This window comes from Cygnus atratus, chromosome 5 (genome assembly GCF_013377495.2).
Source record: "Cygnus atratus isolate AKBS03 ecotype Queensland, Australia chromosome 5, CAtr_DNAZoo_HiC_assembly, whole genome shotgun sequence".
Taxonomy (NCBI): domain Eukaryota; kingdom Metazoa; phylum Chordata; class Aves; order Anseriformes; family Anatidae; genus Cygnus; species Cygnus atratus.
The window spans coordinates 39,114,708-39,130,885 of NC_066366.1; the positions used below are offsets into that span (position 1 = coordinate 39,114,708).

A 16,178-nucleotide genomic window follows, 5' to 3' on the forward strand; every position below is an offset into this window, starting at 1 on the left:
ATTTCCTTGCTGGGGGGAAATTGTGTTTCTGTACTGCATAAATAAGCTGTCACTGAAGATTATTGGCCAGGTTGGATTTGTGTTGTGTTATTTCTGTCTTTGTAGAGATTTTATGTTCCACTGCAGAATGGTGTTCAGTTAGTGACTTCAAAAGAAAAACAACACAGATCCTCCTGGAGGTACATAACTTGAGTAAATAACTCGTGTTCTGGTTAGAGCAGTAATGTAAAGCAACAGGGAGAGCATTATAAACAGCGATGGAAAATTTGTGCTTGAGGCTTGCGTCCGACGTCCGTGCTGTGGTCGTGTGGTCTTCAGCATTGTTTGCATCCTTAGAAATGACTTCAGTCCTTCTGTAATGGGAAAGGAGAAAGGGAAAAATGGGGGAAGGGTTAATGGATTATGATTTTTCTCTTTTTTTTTTTTTTTTTTAATATTGGTTGGCAAAGGCTGAGGTCCATGAGTCATGCACAGAGGGAATGCAGTAGGGAAAACAAATAAGTCTCTTTTTCTCAGTCCAAGGTAAACCTATGCACTGCATGAGTAAGTTTTTTTGCGTTTTATAACAAGGTCCTCCGTTTGGCAGGAAATACGTGAGACATCCTTGGGCTGATCCTTTTTGTTAAAACCTCGGTACGTCCCCCTTGCTGTTTTGGTGCTTTGACTGAAGAGCTGCTCAGAGAAGTTGTCCCACCCTCGCTGTCCCTGTGGGGCTTTGCCGTGCCTGTTTCCTTACCTTCCCCATTGTCAAATCCCCTCTCAGTTAAAACATGCTGAAGGATGGTTGTTCAGCGACTCTGCTCGTTGCTGTCCCCAAGCCGTTCTGCAAACAGAATAGGAAGAGCAAAACCATCCTATGTTTGACTTCTGTTACCCTACATGGCGACCTCCGCTTTAGATGTGTGGCCAGGCAAATGTCTCCTTATGGCTGCTTAGAAACGTTTCCAGGAAGACTTCTCTTTTTGATGTCTCTTCATCAGCATGCAGCGGGGACTTTGAATACCTCCAGTTGTGTGTTTCCACAGCTGGTGGAGCAGATTTCTGTCACTGCTAGTGCTCCGTGCTGCTAGTTGTCTTTTGGTGTGACTCACCTACAGAGGCTGTATAAAGCGATTGGGAGGAAATAGCAAACCATTTACATGATGAAACCGTCATGTTGAATAAATAATAGTGAAACAAGCAGCGTGGCTCTGATGTCAGATGTGATTCACCTGCTTTAGGAAGTAGAAGGAATTGCAGGAGAGCTATAGTGCAGATCTTCGTCAGCGTCACAAAGGGATAGGAGAGCTTAGCAGATAAACTCATGCAGTTTATCAGCCTATTGTTTGCTCTCCTGCTTAGACGTTAACTTCACTGCATTGACTGCTGAGGAAGCTTTGCTGGGTGAACAGCTTTGTTTTGGGACAGGTAGTCTTGCCTTTTTTCTTGGCTTCCTTCTGTGATTTTGGGTAAGTCCCTTAAAATCTTGTGTCTGGTAGCTCAGCTGTGGGCAAGGACTAGGCAGGAGTATGTTCAGTGCGGAGATCTAGCATCCTTCAGTCTCTCCTAAGGTAGACTTGGCTTCCTTTCCTTTCACCAGCCATGTCTTATTAATGTCTCTAATTAACATTATCTCTGACGCTTGCAGGATTTGCCGGTTCCCATATGCCAATGGGGTTTGTGCTCTGGCTCGCTGTCGAAGCCTTCAGGGAAGCTGACGCTCTGAGCAGGTACGTCACGCCGTGCAGTGAATACTTTTTTCTGTGCAGATGTGAAAACACACGTGCAGAAGGTAAGGTCTTCGTTTAGCTTAGCCGACAGCCTTATGGGAAGAGGGTTGGAAAACGTGCTGTCACTGCTGAGTGGGCAGCCTGCGGGATGCTGCGGGGTGGGAGGCTGTATCCAGCCCTCAGTCCAGAGTAGAGACCTCCTCCTGCTTCTCCTGGCCTTCATTTGTGGGGAAACAGTGCTTCAGGTGGGGCCAGGAGTGTGCTTCGAGCAGGATGAGCTGCGTTTTTTGCCAGAGGTTGGACTGTCTTTGCTCCCACACATGTTGTGCGGTGCATCATGTCATCATCAAACACGAGGAGGCTGTGAGCTGGGGTTTGCTTTCAGGAAAAAAAAATCCTCACCTGATTGCATGAGCTTGACCGTATGAGGTGTTTTGAATACGAAACCCATCTCTTTCCCCCTGCCTGCCACGGGGCCAGCCCGTGTCCCATCCCAGCGGGGCAGCTGGCCACGCTCTGGGAGCTCCCGTGTGTGTGCTGCTGCTGCACTGCCCTTCTCTGCTCGCTCCCCTACGGCGTGCGTGCACACACCGTCCTCAGTGGGACCCCAGATTGCTGCTTTTGCCTTGATACGTGAGCAAGTCCACTGCTGTTTTCTTAATGTGTCTCTACTTGCAGCCTGTAGCAGCTTATTCTTCCCTGGATAATTACTGCTCGGCTCAGCCGCCGATTGCTATCGGAAGTAGTGGAGTTGTGCCCGGTGCTGCCCAGTGCATCTTCTTGCTCGAGTTATTCAGCGTGTTTATTGCTTTAAGGCATCAGTGCTCAGCTGAAAAATCTCATCTGTGCTCTCTGAAACTGTTTGGCAATGAAAGTGGGTTGCTGAAGTTGGTTTGAGTTGCCAAGATGCTTTCGGTAATCACCCCTCGCTATGCTACCAGCAGGTCCGCATGCTCCTTGATTTCAATTACTGCATTAGCATCAGGGCTGCTTTTTTAGCGACTGCAATTGTGTTCCCAGCTGGCCGGAGGCATGTGTGCAGCCGTGGGGATTGAAGTGGAATATTTTGCTGTTTGTAGTCACTCAGGGGAGGTCGGAGGTAGATGGATGCTGCTGTAGGTGCGTTGGTGAACGTGGAGAGATAGGCCTGGCACACCGAGCTTCAGCTTACCGCAAACGCTCATGAAGTTAAAACAAAACAAACAAAAAGCTTCTTTTCCAAATGTCCGTCCCTGACAGATCCCTTCTGAAAATAGCATCGCACTTGGCCAGTCTGAAGCCACTCTTTCGGTCGTAGGAGGACATAATCCTTAATTCGCTGCGTGAAGCTTTCTTGCTCCCTAAAAAGGCAAGTGGATTAATTAGGGGAACCAATCTTTCCTGAAAACCTGGTTCAGCTGGGATTGTCTGGGTGGTGCAGCAAATGCATTGGAGGAGTAGGAGTTAGGGCGGAGCTGTTCCTACCTTATCCCAGGTATTTACTGGGGTTTATCACCCTGTGCAAGAAGACAACGTGCTCTCTGCTTCTGAGCTGATGGCAGAGGCAGTTAGCAGGGCTTGCGCTTCCCGTGCTAACCTTCTAGGTGTGCTTTCCATTTTTTAAGGTTATGTGCTAGCTCAGAAGATTTAAAGGCAGGAACATAACGAAAAGGGGAACAGCGAAGGTAAGCATGGTCCCCGTTTGCTGGTCTCCTGAGGTGTGTCCGCCTCGGAGGGGAGCGGTGCTGAATCAGTGCCCCAGACTGCTGGTGACTCAGGTGGCAAAAGCACAAGTTGTTTTCTTCTGTGCCTGAAACATTGCAGTGGATTTCCTGTAATGGGGTTTTGCCTCCTGTAGCGGCCGTGTAGGGAACAGTTTGTCATCCTTTTCCTTTCCTACGGACAAAGAGCAGCTGAGTTCTCAGGGAGCGCAGGCAGGCGTTGGCTGGAGCCCTTCTCGTCCTGCCATCCTCTTCGGAGTGCCCAGCCTGCTGGAGGAGCGGGGTCTTGGGAGGCTCGGTACTCTTGAGCGGGAGAATTGTGTTTTCAGGGAGCTCCTGTGGCTTCTTCAAAGGGGAGTTTTGTTCTTTGCTCGCCAGTCACAGATGTGCTGGGGTGTGCGCGTGTGTGAAGGACCTGAAATGTGGGCAAAACAGATGGAAACTTGATTTACCCCAGTGCCCTCAACCCTACCCCTCCCTCAGTCTCACCGCTTTCTTTTTTTCCTCTTTTTTTTTTTTTTCCTTTTTTTCAAGATGGGGGCAAGTTAATGTAGTTGCAGCTACTATCTGTTGAGCTTGATGAGATTCTCATGCAAATCTGGAGGCTGTGTTCTCCTGTCAGGTCTGCTTGCATGTATAATCCACTATTTTACTGCAAAGGGGTCTATTTTCTGCTGCAATTGGGTTTATTTTTAGCCAAGGCTTTCCCTGTCTAATTGGCAAAAGTTCAGCATTTGCAGTGTGATTCGCAGAAGAAGTGATTTCACCAAATCCACGGGATGGGGGAAGGGAGGGAGAGGGGAAGAGAGGAAATGTATTAGCTAGCAAAAAAGCTAAATGCTGATTTGGAAACGCGGCGTGAGATGCTGTTGTGAGAGCAGAAGGGTGGTTAGTCACAGCTGAGAACAACGTCGCACTTGCTGCATCGGGTAATTAAATTGCTGGGAGCTGGGCAGGTAAGGGATGGATACAGGGGATGCTACAAGCTTCATCGCCCCCGTATTTCAGTACCCCTGTCGGGCACCGGAATGAACAGAGCGGTGCGTGGGATTCCCCAGGGCGCTGCTGCAGCTGTCTGTCCCCTCTTCCCCAGCGGCTGCCCCAGGACAAACTGCCTTCGCGTGCCTCCTTGGCTTGACCAACTGCCCATAACCATTCTGGGTCTTGAACCAGCTTGTCACATGAAGAACTGCCCTTCAGAGGTGATCTGCTTGCTTGTTCTTCCGTCTTCCCTGACATTTCCACTGCCTCTTTTATGGGGTCACCGTTGTTACTGTTAGCTGCAACACCACAAGCTCCCCCAGCATGACACAGGAGGCGGGTGGCTGTGTTCAGAGCCTTTGATGCTTGCCCCTCTGACAAATGAGGCTTAGCTCCACGTGTGTGTCTAGAAATTTGTTTTCTGCTGCTTCTACTGAAGTAGCTGCCCTGCAGGTTAACCCCTGTGGTTTGCTTTGTCCTTTTGGATTTTCCAGAGCCTCTTGCAGACAATCGCACAGCAGGCTTGTTACAGTTCCATTAAGAAAATGGGGAGAGATGTCGGAGTGTCGATTTTCTTCTGAATGTTTAGAAAACGGAAGAAAGAGGGGAAACAGCACTAGGACGTTATTTGTATTCTGTGCTCAGTCTGAGGGGATGTGCTGTGCTGCTTCTCTGCTCTGCTGAACAGCATGGCCTGCGTGGAGCTGCGTCTTCGCGAAGGAATTGGGGACGAAACTTCTCAGTTCTCTTTCAGTCACTGGGAGAAGAGCACCAGGAGAACTGAGGTAAGAGCACCCATTAACTGCCTAGAGCAGTAATCTTCTCTGGGGAATTAATCTAGCCTCACCTGATGAAAGGATTTATGCGGTGGGGACTCTGTTTCTTTTCCTGCCGAGCATCCTGAGAAGACTGGGAAAAATTAAGCGCCGAAGCGACCTTCTTCTCCCTGGGAGGGCTTCTCTTTTCCTAAGACATGTTGTTATCTCCCTGTTGAAAACCATCTGTATCAGTTGGCAAATCAGGATTGTTTTAGCTGCTCAGCTTCGCCTAGTTCCCTGCAAACATATTCTCAACATTCCCTGTTGGCACGGGGCGCAGAACGCGGTGCCTGATGAGGAGGGACGTGTGTGTCCCCGTTCGGGTCCCTGTGTCGCCGTGGTGCCTTGCCCTGTGCCCCCAGTGCCTGGGAGCCCTCCTGGATGTAGGTTTCCTTCGTCAGTTCGTTCCTGTGGTTAACCAACATACTGAGTTAAATAAAAATGGTCCTAGGGAGTGTTTTTTCTGCACTGCATGAGCTCTGGAAAAGCTGCAGCAATTAAAGAGCTAATACAGCAGTAGATCTAGTAGACTGCAATGAGCTTTGGGTATATAGGTTTAATTATTTTGAAGCCTTTCCTTAGGGAAAGTTTGTTAGTTTTTTTTGCCTTGTACTGCTAATTATTTCAGGGGGAACTCCTTTCTCATTAGTGCTTTCTCCCTGAAAGGCATTTGTTTTCCTGTCTCTTGCCCTCAGAAAGCTGAAGAACCCTTATACATTAGGAAAGTAAGTCTCTACTTTAAATGGCCTTAAGCACGTGAATATTCAGCTTACTTTCCTTTTACAGTGGCTTGTTACGAAATGAACAGGAATCTCGGGGCATCCCTGGGTCAGCTCTTCTTTTGAGCCCTGGGAGAAAGCCCAGCAGGTTTTGTTCCAGCGGTTGAGCGCTTGGAGGAGGTGTCCACCTCCAGCTTTGAGTACTCCATTAGGAAAATATTTCTCCTATCGGTGAATTCCTGCTGATGTTGTTGTGCTGTGCTGGAAGTATGTGGGCACGTATTTTAATCTGCCGCTTTAGATAGTGTGAAGACAGCCGTACCGGGTTGAACCAAGGGTACACCTGAAACTGATTGCGTCTAAAGCAGTGCCCTGCCTCTAGCAATGGTAGTGGAGCTACTCTGAAGAGCTGGATAAAGGCTGAGCTGCCTCATTCTGCACAGTAGTAGCAAAAAACAACCAAACAACAACAAAAAAAAGCCCCTGTCCACCTTCATCTGCCTTTTTCAGGCTGGTGGTTTGATCCTCACCTTCTCCTACAAGGACTTGATGGTTGGGCTTAGCTGGAAGAATTACGCTGCCGGTGACGTTGCTCTTTTTGTTGAATTACCTGTGTCTCGCAGCCTGTTTCTTAGGACAAGGAGAGATTGTGGAGCTTGCAGAAAGCCATGGTCTGCCAACACCACGAGGCAGCGTGTGTGCCTGTGGCTGGGGGTTCTTCCCCAGCCCGTCCTGTCGCTTCTGAAACCCCATAAAACTGCGAGCGGAGCAACCACCTCGTGGCAAGGAGTTGCACGGCTTAATTCCACATCACGATGTCGTCTTAGTAAGTAGTTTGGTTCCTGGCACGTCTCCTCAAGCAGGTGGTCCGGGGCTCCAACAGAGTACCAAGGGAGGCTGTGAGCTCCCTGCCCGCGGAGGATGTGCCCGGGGACGGGGCAAGTGCAGAGTTTCACTTCAGAAAGTAAAACCTCTTTGTCTCTTTTGGGTCAAACGGTCCTCTCGCAGCCAGCAGAAGGGGCTAAAGGCTTCCAGCTCAGACTGCTGTAGCCTGAATTATTTTTTTCCCCAAATTTTCTGGGTATCGAGCAGCTTGAGAGCTCTGAGGTGGAAGCCTTTAGCCCCACGTAGCCTGGCACGCAAGGAGCGGCCGTGTACGTGGCTAAACTTTGAGATCGAGGCCTGCAGGCATGGTTGCAGCGGTGGGAAGGCTGTATCTGGGTTACTGCCAGCAAAGGACATTCTCACAAGGTTCAGATCACCGCTTTTAAGACCTTCCTTCAGAGCAGATGAGCAGTTGTGACATGCAGGTCTGTTTCGCGGGCACTCAGCAGTTTGTGGTTACCCGGCCCGCTGTAACCATGACAGCACGAATTTAAGGCTGTTTGAATTTGCTTTCACATGCAAAGACCTCGTGTAGCCCTCCCTGAAGGCAGTTTGGTGGCTGCCTAAATTGCTGCTTTTCCCACGAGGTGACTCAGGTTCTCCTCTGCTCTGCTGTATAATTACTTGCCCCACGGTGGTTGACAGCTGTAAAGTGGGATGCGAGGAAGGTGGTAACGGTGACCGGTGACCGTCTTATGGGCAGTGTTTCGGTGACCTGGGGAGAAAGGCATGGCACTAGCCAAGTCCTTCCTGCACATTCAGTTTCCAAACAAAGCATGCTTTCCAGCAGCTTTTGCTGCATTAAAAGAAAAATAAAAATGAAGTAACAGCAAATGGATATCTAGGAGGGCTGCTGGGAGTGGGTGAGGGGAATAATGCCTTTGCCCTGATATTTGCACGAAGCGTGCTCTCCAGTCGGATCCCACCGAGGCTCTTTCTGAAGTTTCTCTTTCCTTGGCTGAGTCTTTGGAAAACCCTTTTCATTCCAAGTTTGGTTTGGAAAGAGAAACACCCCCGCAGATGGCTGCTCTTCAGTTGTCATTCAGGTTGGGGTTTTTATGTTCCTTTTTGCATTACCCTCAGGTGCAAACCAGGCTTCCGGCCAAAAACCATGTCCCAGAAGTAGAGAGAAGCTGAACAATAAGGATATTCTGTTTTTCCTCTTTTCTTCTCTAAGCTAGAAATGCAACAGGCTATCTGATGTTTTATCAGTTCATAAAGGACTGTGTTGCTTTTTTCCTCTTTGGCTGAGTCTCAATTTAGTCAAGTTGTTTGTTTTCCTCAGATAAAAAACACAGCTTTCATTAAGACTTGGGTTGGCTCTGTTCTGCTCCTTGCTTGATAACGTCTGAGTGGTGCCGTTTTTTCTAGACAAATGCCACTGCTCTGCTTCAGAGTCCTGCTGGTCTCATCTGATAAGCTTTTTTTTTTTTTCGTCCTAAGCAGCTCTCAAAGGAATTGCTGGATTGTTAAAGAATAAGAAATACTTTTAGGTCTTTGAGATACAGAAAGACTTATTGTAGCTGAAGGCAAGAGAAGGAGAGCAATAGCATTGCTGGAGGACTTGGGTTTGGTGTGCTGGTGAGTTATAAAGCTGAAGTTACAGCTGCTTGCTTGGATCCCTTGTTGGGATCCAGGATGCTGCGGATGGCACAGTCGGTGTCGACTCCGGTTTTCTGGCCTCACAGGAGATTTGGTCTTGCATTTCTCCTGGCTTTTTAGACGCTGAGGAGAGCCAGAGGTAAGCTGTGACTGTGGCTGGGCTTCTCTCTCCAGGTCCCTGTGGGCGGCTGAGGGAGGTCCCTGCTCTGTGCTGCCCAGCTGGAGGCAGGCAAGGCTGAGGAAGCTGGTGGAAGCAGCAATGTGGAGACAGAAGGGCTTTGGGGGGGGGTTTCTAGGAGAACTGGTTGTTACCTAGCCCTGCAAAATCCCTACAACAGTGCCTGGGGTAGTCTGTAGTTATTCTAGCAGGGATGCCAGTCAGTGCAAGGAGGTGGTGGTGCTTCCATGTGTACTGACTCATCCCTCAAGTGTCCATATTGATTTTCTTTATTTTTTTTTCTGGGATAGCCGTTCCTCAGGCCTGGCTAGCTGTGCTGTGCATGGAAATGGGACTAGGCACTGCTTCGGGACCTGCCATTTAGCAGGCTGCATGTAAATCTGCCGAGGTTATTTGCTGCTTGTTAAGCTGTGGCTCGAAGGAAGCCCTTGCTGTCTGCCTCCTGCGGTGGGGTTTTTTAACGAGGCACCTGCAGAAGAAGCAGCAGGCACGGTATTTCTGTAGGGAATGGGAAGGCGAGATGTTGGGCTGCTCTTCCCGTCCTCAGCCCTGTGTTTGTCTCAGGGAGGTGCCTTCCCATCTCCTCGCCTTCACTTTAAAAGGAGCTGGGGGGACGGGGGGCGCAGTGAATAAAACCTCACGCAGGTACCTAAAAACAGGAGGCGGCTGCGACAGCAGAGATTCCTGGCAGGGTTGAGTAACGAGACGCTGGGTGATGCTGAGAGCCCTACGCCCTGCTCTTGCACAAGCAGCAGCACGCAGGAGGCAGCAGCAGCCTGCCCTGGGTTGAAATTCTCCCCCAGTTGTTGCAAAAACAGCTCCGGCCTTGCAGAAAGGGCTTGAAAAGAATGAAAATGGGCAAACAGCAGGCCTGTGGCAGCTGGAATAGGTGACTCCAGCTCAGTGACTTTCTTTTTTTGGTCTTTAGTCCTAGCATGCGTCTTCTGCAGTTCCTTTGTGTTGCTTCTAAGCGCTGGCCATCCTGGATTTCTGAAAGTATGTTTTCATTTTTCTTTCTTTCCTGAGGGTTTTGGGCAGTGTTTCCCAAAGCTATTGTGGTGGGCATTTCCCCTTCCCTCCCGACAGCAGCTTTCATTTTTGCCTGAATAGCTCAGCATTGTTCACATTGTCTTCTAACTTTATGAGCTTTTTTTTGATTTTTTTTTTTTTTTTTTGACCAAAGCAGTTTCCTAAATGCTTTTGGAGTCCTTGAAGTCACTTTGCAGAAACGTGGGAGCAACTCTTCCTCTTACAGCACGTCTTGTATTTGGAGCTCCAGGCAGGAAAACTGTTTTGTAGCGCTCACGTTTGAGTTTCTGAAAGCATGATTCTTGTGGGCTTTTTGTTTGTTTTTCTGGACAGTTTTCTTTAAGATCATGCTAAGTTCAGCTTTGAGGAGGACTTCGTAGGCTTGATGGAATTTACTTCTGTTGAAACTTGAGGTTTCTGACAATGTAATGAACTCTGTTCCAGGTTTCTAAACAGCATCCGTTCCTCCTCTTCCAGCACAACAACTATTTCTCCCCCCTGCAATTCTCTCCAGAAATAACAGGTTATTACTAGGATTTGTATGCATATTCGTTTACTAGGCCTGATATGGCTTGGCACTGAGGATGTTGATCTCTTTTACCCACTTTGATCTCAGAAGCTGGGCTCGGTGTCAGCACGATGTCCATCTGCAGATCTCCCATGGTTTGTTTGGAACGTGGTCTCCTGGCTGTGCAAAGACTTAGGTTTGCTCCCCTAATTCAAGCAGCAATAACAGTTTTCCCACTGATATCTCTTGGAAGTAAGTATCTTTTAGCCAACAAGTGGGCATTGTTTTTCTGGGTGGCTGGTTCCTCCCTCCACTTTGAGGACTGAATACTGGTGAAAGGCTTTGGGTTATGTCAGCCCAGGTAGGTGGTATGTGGGGCATAGCAGTAGCGTCTCCTGGGATGTCTGACTTGTTCCTTGTCTGCCTGTGGATGTTGCTCTTGCTGGTTGGGTGCTAGGCATCTGCTGATCCTGCAATGGGAGGACTCCAGTGAGCCAAGGGCTCAAGGATGGGCCATGAGCCACTCACCCAGTACAGCAAGTCACTGGTGGCTCCTCAGCTGCTGGGAGACGACAGCGACCTTGCAGTGCTTGCAGCTTGTGATCTGATGCTCAGGAGCCAGGTTCCCTGAGCATTAACTGTTCAGAATCATGGAATCATCTAGGTTGGGAAAGGCCTTCAAGGTCAGGAGTCCAGCCATCAGCCTGACCTATGGAGGCCCATCACTGAACCACATCCCTGGCTGCTGTGTCCGCATGTCTCCCCAAAACACCTCCAGGGACAGGGACTCCACCGCTGCGTGGGCTCGAGCTCTGCAGTCCCGTAGGTCAGCCCACAGCTGAGCCATGTTGGATGTGCTCCGACAGATGATGCGCTCATCGGCTACTGTGCATGCATGGCGTTGGCTGGAGCATCTGGCACTGGGACAGATGCTCTTGGAGCTGGGGCTCGCCGTGTACAGGAATGTATCTTTACACTTCTGGTTCGAATTGGAAGCAGATCTGCCCATGGCCGCAGCCAGCGCTGTGCAGGAGAGCGGTGCTCGCTGGAGTCGCTGGTGGTTTGGGACTCCTTAATTCATCTTTCTTTGCAGCATGCCAGAGCACAGAGCTGGGCACGAGTGCTTTGACAGTGTTTTTGCTGCAGGCACTGAAGGGCCAGTAATGTGGTTTCTTTTCAGTGAAGGAAGGGTTGGTTGGTATTTTGTTTTGTTTTGTTCCCCTTCTTTTGTTTAGGTGATATATTGCTGTGAGATGGCCCTCGTAGTGCTGTTCCTCACAAAGACGTGAAATATTTTATTGTTGTAGGTTTCCTTTCCCATTCAGATAGGAAAAATAAAAAAGGCATTAAAAGGGTGCGTGGAGCAGGGGGGGACACACAGTGATTACTAACCTCTTTTAAAGTCACTGTTCTCACTTATCCTTTGAATTAGTTTTTTGAGTTTTTTTCCAGTACTTTGGAATAAAATCACCAGAATTTTGCAGTAAAATCCACATGTGAGAAACCAGTGGCGCATCTTCTAGTCAAAACAGGTTGCATGTGATCTAACTACTTAAATGGTCATAGAGAAATGTTTTGATTAAGCAACTGGAGGCCAGATGCATGTTGAACTGATTAGTTTCTACCTACCCATCACACTGTAATGAAGATGCCATTACAGAAACTACACGAGATGAACGTATCTCAGAGTATTTTTCTTCTGAGTTTGTGCGTTTAAAACTGCAAACCTGAGTGCTTTTAATTGCAATTAAAACCTTTCTGGTTTCCTTTGGAGATGCTTTTCCTAGGCTAGGCTTTGCGGAAGGGCAGCTGTAGTTTACATGCTCAGAGCCCAGGAGGCTGAATCCTCTCTTCTCAGCCCTTGACCGCTTTCAAATGATACTTGGTTGTGTCAGGCCCTCTGAGAGGTTTGGTGGTAGGTGTGGAGCAGTGTTAATTCATTTTTCTTCAAAATGATGTGGTGCTTGCTTATATTGAACTGGAGTAATACTCTAAGCATGGTAATGACTTATTTCCATAGGAAGAGGTGCATTTTCTGTCCTTACTTAACCTTGCTTCTCTTAAGGCTGCTCTAAGCAGCTGTTTCTTTGGTTTTTCTCGGATACCAGCCAAAAATACCGACGTTCACATTTCAGAAAGCTTTATATGTAGATTAAATGAAGGAATACTTTAACAAAGGACCTGACCGTGTCACACAGTTAGGTGTAGTCATAGTTGCCTAAAAAAGCAAAGGTATAACGTAGGAAGGTGAAGGTGCTGCTCCTTGCAAAATCTGGTTAGAATTAGGTCAATTGGTAACTGTAAGTTTTTGGAAAGGCTTTTAATTGACAGTTCTCTGAATACTTACGGTTATTTCTGAGTGACAGTGTCTTTTCCTTCTTTTTTGCACTTTGTGTACTGCTATGGTACGAGCAACCTGCAGAATGCGTAGTATGAATCTTTACCTGCGTGCTCGGATGACATAACTATTCCCATCATTCAGAACTGTTCATATATCTAACGAAGGGCTGTCCTAACTGTGGGACTAACCTTGAAAAATCACTGTGCTCATGCTTGTTTCGAGTTGTATTGATCTTCAAGTTGGGCCATCTCCTTCTTTTTAGCTGGGAAATGTGACTCTACCAAGTGCAAGTCTTCTGATTAATTTCAGTTGCGTGTTATTTTCCTTCAAAATCTAGAATTACAATTTTTGAAACTAACAATTATTTTCTTGATTTATCTTAGTTCTGCCTTATAAAACCACAAAAGATCTTCAAAGCGTGCAGCTGGCCAGACTGCCTAGTTCTATGTTTTTGACCAACGGACGTTAATTCTTTAGTTGTGAGTGTTGCAAAGGAGATTCCTCTGAGACCGGCGGAGAAAACAGAACAAAAATAACTGCCGCGTTTTATCAAAATAGATGAATGCAAAATATTGCAAAGCAATCTCTTGATCTGGCCTCAAAGATGAGAGTTGACAATATTAAAAGAAAACAAAGCCTAATCTGAAACATATTCTGCACGCAGCTGAGTGTTGTTTTTACGAGTAGGACCTGGAGTCTGCGAGGGCTCCTCGAGTTTTCCCTGTGGAATGGTGAAGCTGGGCAGGGTCACACGCACGGCGTGGCTGTGGCTGGTCATTGTGTCAGTTCAAGGCCAGAATTAAGGCTGGTGTCCGCGTTTTCAGCAGTCCTCAAGGCTGATGAAGGATGAGGTTGCATTGTGGGTAGTGCTCAATAGACGTCCAAACACAGGCTGGCTAAAGTAGATTTAAGGCAAATATAATCCATGCCGTAAGTTGCATGGAGGTTTATCTCAATCCAAACACTGTGCCTACAACCGCATATCTGCTTTGTTCTTTCAGCTTTATTTTTGTCAGAATTAAAATAGCAGTGAGATGGATCTGAGCTTCAGCTTCCGAGAGGATTTTTTGGGTTACCTGCTGCAAAGGAGAGGCAAGGAGCTGCCGGCCTTCTCAGCTCAGTGAGCTGGTCCCCAGGCTGCAGAGCAGATGTTGGAGTCTGGGCGGGTCTGGGCGCCTCGCAGGTGTGTGTTTCGCAGACTCTGCACTTAAACACTCTGCTTGACTTGAGATGTGCAAAGTTGCCGTCTCTTTTCCCTAGAGGCTGAGCTGTTTGCCTGGAATTGAAGGGGGGGGAAAAAAAGCAACTGTTAGTAGTAGATGAAGAAGAGCAGTCTGCCAGCCGTCCTAACGCACGGGTTACACTGCAGCCTGGAGCTGGGCTTTTTTCATGAAGAGCAACTCAAAAAAAAGTAAGCAGACAGATATAACCTCCGAACAAAACAGAAAGCAAAACTAACAAAGGAAGTGCTTGCTATTCAGATGAACCGATAGAGTTGAGGGAGGAAAAAACAACTCATCAGAGACCTCCAAAGGTTTGCTGCTTTGGCCAGAAAGGTGCAATTTTGAGATGGCAAGAGTTTTGTAGTCTGCACAGCCATCTGAGAGGTGATGCAGACGTTCCTGTGGTGTAATCCTAGGCGAAAGCAGGCTGGGGGATGACGAAGAAGATGCTGAGCTGGGATGCAGGAAGGCAAACCTCAGCTCTTGCCCCATGTATATGAAACCTCTCCAGGGCAGCTTCAGTTCTGTTCCCCAGCTCAGTTTCGGTGCAATGAGAAGTACAGCAGGGAGGAAGGGAACCTGGTCCCAGCCTTCGCCTCCACCCCTGTTTCAGGTGCCGAATAAAGTTAGTGAATTTTAATTTTTTTTAATATAGTATATAGCTTGTATACCAGCATCTATAACCCAGAACTGACACCAGAGGAGGTCTGTTTGCTCTTCTTGCTGCCACAAGCTAGTATGAGGTGGGAGAAGACATGAGAGTAAGTGTTTTAGCTGCGTGACAAGAGGCTGGGTGCCAAATGTAAAGAGCAGGTAGGAAATGCCAGCGGGCTGTGTTGCTGGCGTGTAAGTCTTGTGAACAGAGAGGACAGACTGCTTGTATTGATGCTGCTGTCAGCTCTCATTTCCTCACAGCTCGGGGACCGTGAATGAACAGGCCCTATTGATAGGATGTCCTGGTTTTAATGTTGTGAGTGGAGGGATTTGTCTGCCCTGAAGCGTAACACGGATCTGTGCGCCTTTCCGGCAGCGCTGGGTGCAGGCCCTCCCAGCACTGCAGCCTGGCTCTTCCTCGCCTCTGCCGTCAGACAGGACTTGAGGGGAACTGCTTCATGGTTTTGCCAAGCTTGGGACTGTTTGGATATGTTGCGCATGTGGAGAAAGGGTTGGTTGGTTGTTTTGGAAGTGTGCGGGGGAGGTGGTGCTGCCTTCCCTGAGAAAGCAGATGTGCTGGAGAGAAGGTGCTGCTGGTACCCGCTGTGCCCCGTGTGCCTGTCTCCCCACACAAGTGCTGCAGCTGCAAAGGGTTTTGCCCCAAAAGTGTCCCCGCCAGCTCCAGAGGCTTGTGCTGTGCCACTTAATCCTCACCTCTCCGTGGAGTGAGAGATGCCTGACCGAGGCTTTTTCCTGGCTGTCCTGTCCGCGCCCCTCAGTTCAGAGGCTTTCACTTAACGAGCAACCGGTGAGAGCATCCATATTTTTACCCTCATAACGTTTTAGTCAGCTATCACTTTAACGCCTGACAAGTCTTGCCTCCTTGTATTTGGAAGTGCTGGAACGAGTAACCTGGTGGGAGAGTCCCTGGCCGCCCACAGCACGTCCGGATGCTTGAAGCAGTCACCGGGGGTGGGAAGTGTAGGGTGACTGCAGAGAAACAGGAAGAGTTGGTCAGCACGGTTGCAAAGTAGCTACAGCAACGAGCCAGTGCTTCCTTTTCTGCGTGCACACTTGTGACATTGAGGCAGAAGGCAGGCAAAGTGCCTTGGCAAAGCAGCCGAGGTCTGGAGGACAAATCCCTGGTGATTACCTCTCTGGAGAAGCGGATAAACGTGCCAGAAGAAGAGAGCCCACCGCCTGAAAAGAGATTTTGTTGCTGATGTTTTGTTCTGGATGGCTGGTTGCCGCACGGAGAAGGATCTCTGATCTCTCTGCTCCTTATAACTGGTGCTGCATCTGCTCCCGGTTTGATGGAGTGAGGAGAGGTTTTGTGCTGAAGGAAAAACTCACCAGCAGCCGTCCTGGCAGGCTCACTGGCACTCACCTCGGGTGCTTGCTCGGTCAAACGGAGGAACAGCTTGGAACCAGCATCAAGGTCTCGGTGCTTCAGTGCTAGAGGGCGAGTGCAGGAATAAATGGCTTAAAGCTTTCTTCAGCAGCATGACCCAGAGCTGTCTTCCTTTTCCCTGTGTGTGTGTGTCAGTTTTTATGGCCTTCCAGCATCGTCCACCCATTAATGGTTTTGGTAAGTGTTTATCGGGGAAAAGCTGTGGTTTGGAGGTGATCCTGGCTTGCCTTCCTGGAAATTTGTCCTAGCTGGTGGCCCAAGAGCTTTGTAAGCACGTCGCAGTGTCTGATTGCAGTGGTCGATGTGTCGGGGCTGTCTGGGCAGACGGAGGTGCCTCCTACGCTCAGATTTCCTTTGTGAAGCTTGTGGCGTGTTGGGCTGGGAGCAGCTGCCCTCCCGAACGGGCTGTCAGTGAGCAGG

The 16,178-nt window shown here is 48.7% G+C and overlaps 1 protein-coding gene across 5 annotated transcripts in view; it reads left to right on the forward strand.

Annotated features, from left to right (window-relative positions):
* LOC118244422 (USP6 N-terminal-like protein) overlaps window positions 1-16,178 on the forward strand; it is an 81,132-nt gene that overhangs the window by 8,761 nt on the left and 56,193 nt on the right. For 3 of the 5 annotated variants that reach the window (XR_007708323.1, XR_007708324.1, XM_035539396.2), the window contains exon 2: window positions 1,628-1,709. The gene's annotated coding sequence lies outside the window, so the exon portion shown is untranslated. Of the gene's footprint in view, window positions 1-1,627; window positions 1,710-14,385; window positions 15,936-16,178 lie in introns of those variants that run through there. The other 2 variants (XR_007708322.1, XM_050710931.1) reach the window with 1 other exon arrangement.